This window comes from Eurytemora carolleeae, unplaced genomic scaffold (assembly GCF_000591075.1).
Source record: "Eurytemora carolleeae unplaced genomic scaffold, Eaff_2.0 scaffold192, whole genome shotgun sequence".
Classification (NCBI taxonomy): domain Eukaryota; kingdom Metazoa; phylum Arthropoda; class Copepoda; order Calanoida; family Temoridae; genus Eurytemora; species Eurytemora carolleeae.
The window spans coordinates 111,498-117,497 of record NW_019396100.1 but is presented as its reverse complement, the minus strand read 5'-3'; positions in this window follow the sequence as shown (position 1 = coordinate 117,497).

Sequence of the window (6,000 nt, the reverse complement as noted above, 5' to 3'; positions counted from 1 at the left end):
CCTAGAAATTATTAATTCAAGTGTGTGTGTGGGAGGGGGGATAGGAGATGATTTTCAGCCAGAAACTTTTCCTTTGACAATATTTCCAATCAGCATAATTGCAGAGAAAGTTTGCAAATCTCTAAAGATGACTTCTTTCACTTTATTCACTTTAATCCATTTTCTATTAAAATTAAAATAATGAACTTATTACTTTACTTCAAACTTTGAATTTATAACTCTTATATCTTTGGAGCTTTGATATGAAATCTGCCAGATCAAATTTGGAAAAGCAAATAACATCAGATTTCTAAGAGCTTTAGAGACAAGTTAACAGTTACTTCTCTTTTTTAACATGTAAGCAAATATTTAAAGAAAAAAAATATTTCGAGAAAAATGTTTTTGTTTTGTTACGTGTAGTTATTTGTATCAAGTAATACGTAGGTGTTAACTGGTGTAAACAAAAATGAATATTGACGACATAGAATAAATATCTATCTAGTATCTTTAGATATTATGAAAAATAATAATATTTAATATTTAGTATTTAGGAAATAACAGGAGAAAACACATATTTATATCTTAAACCAAGATATATATATTTGTTCAAAGACTTTTAACTACTGAGGATCGTCATGATAGACGTGAAACATTATGTTCAGTATGATTCTTTTTTAATAAAAAATGTGAAGTTAAAAACTGAAATATATATATATATATATATATCCTACACTCAAATTAAAAAGTCATAATTAAGCGATAAAAAGTAGCCTAATCGGGTGTAAAAGTTGGATGGCACCCGATTAGGCGACAAAAAATCGCTTAACATAAATCGCTTATTTTAAAATAAAAATCGCTTTGTTTCAACAAAAAAATCGCTTATATTTCAGAAGAAGTTAGTGACTGTCAAATAAGCGACATCAATTAAAAACAATAGTTTTATAGAAACGGAAAGTATGTTAAATGTAAATTTATAAAGAGGAATGTCCAATTTACAAGAAAATCTTTTAAAATTTTTGCCTGGTCAAGAACGAATAGGATATCCTTATTTTTATCTGAAAAATTTATTAACTTGTGGTTTCTTTTAGAAGGCAACTTGCAAACGGTAATTTATCGTCTTAAAAAATTTCGAAGATAGAAAAACGATATTCCAATTTCGAAGATATAAAAATTCAGAAAATTGCAACATATGACTTAGACCGTAAAAACTCAATTTAATTTCAAACAAATCATTCAGATATTACAACCTATAGTCATCGATTATCTTTCGCCACATTTGTACATAGTTTATATTTTATAATATTTTTTAATTAATTTGTTTTGAATTTGATTATTTCTCTTGTCGCTTGCGCAACTATCTAAGAATGCCGCGCACCATTCACATTTTTCGTAATCCGTTAAAACGTTAATTTCTAAAAAAATAAAATATTATAAAATATTAACTATATAAAAATGTGGCGAAAGATAATCGATGACTATAGGTTGTAATATCTGAATGATTTGTTTGAAATTAAATTGATTTTTTACGGTCTAAGTTGTTTGTTGCAATTTTCTGAATTTGTATGGGCGCTAAGTTATTCGGTATGAGACGTCTTTAACAATTTTCTCCTTATAGACGCAACAGATAGAAGTAAAATTAGTAGCGATCAAAAGCGCTTTTTTATCGCATTAAGCCTATACCCCCTTTCATTTTTCGCGAACACTCCCTTTAAGCATGAATTATAAAGTACACATAAAGCTTTATGATTATAAGAATATTATACCACCGTATGATTATGATAAAGTTTAATTGCTTCTTAGTTTATTTTCAGAAACTTTAAAGTTTAAATGAAAATACGATATAGATAATTTATTTTTAGATTTCTGCTTCATTCCCTGAACATAAAAAATATTCAAATCAATATCATATTTTTGATGAAAAATTCTCTAAGAAAAAATGAAATATTGTTCATTTACTTAACGATCAATTAAATTGTGTGTATGCCAAATTTTTAACTAGTTACACTTTTTTTCTTTTGAATAGCCTTCTAGGAATACACAGCTTTTAGTTAAATGTTTGTAAAAACAAATATTTTCCGCTGAAAGATAGAGAAAGTGCATAAAAACATCACGTACATTCACAATTGTACATTACTTTCTTAAATTTTTTAAGTTAAAGGGACTGTAAGCGTAATTTCAAGCGACCCTCCACCTCCTGGGACTAACCAAGTCAAAAATCATGAAAGGAATTGAGCCTTTGCCACAAACTTTCATTTTCTAATCCATATATCTTAATAACCCAATGTCGTAGACCTTATATATTTCAAACTATAGTAATGTAATTCTGTTAGATCAAGGCTTTTAAGTTTAAAATATCAAAGGTTTAAACCATATGCAACAGGTTAAACAGATATAGGGTTTAGAAAATTTTAATCTGCAGGAAAAGACTCAATTCCTTCAGATAGTACTCGTTTTATACCTTTCATTATAGTAATTTTAACGCTAGATTAATTTCATAAACGTTTATAAATCTTAACTCCTAATGTTGAAAATGTGCGTAAAATCAAAACTACGAGTGCCACGGGGTGGGGGGGGGGGGGGGAAAAAGGTCATAACAGTAACGTACCATAAATTTGACTTTTCTTTTTGGTGGAGTGTGAAAATTCCCCCCCCCCCCAAAAAAAAAAGAACATCTCATACATACATCATGATGAGCTCTCTATTTAATCAGATATGTAATACTAACTCTTCTATTGTAACAAATGTTAAGCTGTTACTTTTAAAGCCGCCATTTTCTTCTTTGTACATCGTTAAAGGACTTTTTGGCGCGGTTTTTCTGTTAGCATTTCAACCGTACATAAATCTTCCCGTGGTCACGTGAGCTACACTAATTTGTTGATCCGATCAGTTCGGTCATTTTCACGTTTACTTGACACAAACAAACACATCACAAACAGACAAACATTGAAACCAGTCAACTATATAAAGAGATGAAACATCCTTTATAATAATAGCATATAGATTCAGCCTTGAAGTGTCGCTGCCTTGGGCTTTGATTTTACCGCTCTAACTTACTTATGCTTTCTGCAGCCCTTTACATGTACATTTTAGCACTAATTTAACGCACTTAGGTTTTTAAGAAGTAATTGGCAAAATTTTCACAGAAATTTGCTTGAGAGCGCAAGATCTTTAAATCACAGTGATGGATGTATGATTTCCAAGAATTTATTGATTGAACTGAGTAGAGAGAAACTTGTTATTCTTAAAAACCATTAAAATGGATAAACATGTTGTTACTTTTAATTCTTTTACCAAATTAACATATTTCTCAGTTTTAATGCAGAAACATTTTTATTTAAGTAAAGTAATTTTAAACGTAATTTGACTTCACAACGAGATAACCCTTTGAACCTCTAGCTTAAAAAAGTGTGTAATTCTGGCATTTTTTTCATTGTTTTGATAGCATAAAGGCGCAATTGACAATTTCATTCATCCTTGATCAAACACATCTTGAAGATTAACAGAGGTGGTATATATTTAGAGATTTAACAAAGGAAAGATTATCTCAACAAGACTGAGTTTAAATGTTTCTCTAAATTTATTATTTCTCCGCTCAGGAGTTTCCCATTCCTTCTTTCTCAGGAGAAATGTAAAGTATACGGACCAATAGATTACTCTTAGACAGGAAACTCACATAAATAGAAACACAATTGTTTGTGTTAACCAAACCAAACCAAACTATTTCTATTGGATAATGGTCAAACAACCTGGATAACAGGAATTAAAGGGAAACAAAATGAAAATAATCAAATCAAAAGGAAATAGTATCAGTGATAACAATAATCAAGATAGAACATAATCAGAGATATAAAAACTATTCATCCATAGAACTTTTTCTTTCTTTTCCCTATCTCCTCCTGTATTCTATCTACTTGACTACTTCTGTATCCTATATCCGTCTATATCCTATCTACTTCTGTATCCTATCTACATCTGTATCCTATCTACATCTATATCCTATCTACATCTGTATCCTATCAATATCTGTATCCTATCTACATCTGTATCCTATCTACATCTGTATCCTATCTACATCTGTATCCTATCTACATCTGTATCCTATCTACATCTGTATCCTATCTACATCTTTATTCTATCTAATTCTTTAAATCTATTTCTGTATCATATCTCCTGGTATACCCTTTCTGTATCAAATCTCCGCCTGTATCCTATTTTCTTCTATATTCTAGTTTCCTTTTCTCTCCCAAGCTTTATGTCTCCGTTTTTATCTTGTATTTCTTCGCTTTCCTAATTCCTTTTTTTACCTCTTTTTTCCAGGTTTTATTACTCCGTCCTAATTTCTCATCATAGCTCTCTTCTCCCTAATCTGTCCTAAAACCTTCTATAACCATTTTTTTTCTTCGTCCTAGCTTCTTCTGTACCTCATCTCCGTCTGTAACATAGCTCTTATAGGTTTATTTCTCCGCCCTTTCACCATTTCTATCTTATTTCGTTTCTCCGATCTGCAGGTTTTACTTGTCAGACCTTTCTTAGCTCACCCCGGATTAACCAGAGTGTGCAGCATTCGGTTTCTTCTATTTGAAATCAAACGTCTTTTTGTCTTTAATTCAACAATCTTTTACCTTACAGATTTGTTTATTCTATACTTTTTCATTCCTAGCTCGTTCTCTATCCTTTCTCTCTTTTCTCTGTCCTAGCTCCTTCTCTATCCTTTCTCTCTTTTCTCTGTCCTAGCTCCTTCTCTATCCTTTCTCTCTTTTTTTTCTGTTCGTTCCAATCTTTCTCATTTACTCTCATATCAATCCTGGTTCTATTTCTCCGTCCTGACTCGTTTTATTCAACCAGCCTCTTTCTCTCTCCGGGTTCTCCGGTGTCTCTAAACCTTTGCTCCGGGCTAACGTGTAGTTATGCTCTCTCTATGGTCAGGTAACCATGGGTCTCTAATAAATATGCGGGTTTTTTCACCAAACTTCGGAATTTCTTTTCTACGAATTCGACCTATATTTTGGATAAGCCCTAAATATTGAGTTTCGAAATCTTTGAATGCGCTTGTCTTGAACAAGACTCAAGATTTTTGAACGTATTTGAGGTTTATCAAATGGGGTGCATTAGAAGCACCCCCTGGAAGAAGTTGTGATCGCCCTAAAAACCCCATTATTGATCAAAACAATCTAAATATAGTAGAAAAATATATAAATTAATTATTTGACAAGATCTTAAGAAAGAAAATGTTTTCAGGTCTTGAAGAGGCAATAAATGATTCATTATTGAAGCTTTTATCATTATTTCATTATTGTATCATGAAACAAATGTAATATCCGTTCAAACATTTGATAAAAATCTCCGATGTGCGTGGTTGTATTTGATAAAGAGAATTTAACAATTTGTCCAGAGCTGAAAATTTTAGAAAGGTGGATATCGAGATCAATGCTTGATCTCCTCTTTTACTTAATCTCCAGATTAAATATTGCTTGTTCTCCTCTTGTAATTAATCTCCAGATTAATTAACCGATCGGGATTAAGAATATCCAATTTTACAGTTTTCAGCTCAGACCTCATTTCTAAATCCGAATTGAAAAAGTTGTGCATTGCTTTAAATGAATGAATGACATTTATTTAAATGTGTGGTCACTTGGTCCACATTTTTTACCAAATAAACGCCGAAACTGATGAGCCGATTTAGTACAAAATGCGGGAATTATTTTTTCTCCCCCCACCCCCGTGGTGTTTTTATTTGTTATGGGTATGTTAAATATGCAATTACTTAAAGGGAGTTACTTGCTTATAGTGGTGATTCACTGCAAACGAAGATGTGCAAGTGCAATATCTCACAGATTTTGACAATTACTTCTTTCAACTTTAAGCTCGAAAAAAACGCAATACAATTTTGAATAAATCTGTCTAGGGCTACACAAAAGTATATATATCATGAATGCGGATGTTTATCTGTCTTTTTTGATTCAATAATAAATTGATTATATATATATATTTCAGTTTTTAAACTTCACATGTTCACTTCAC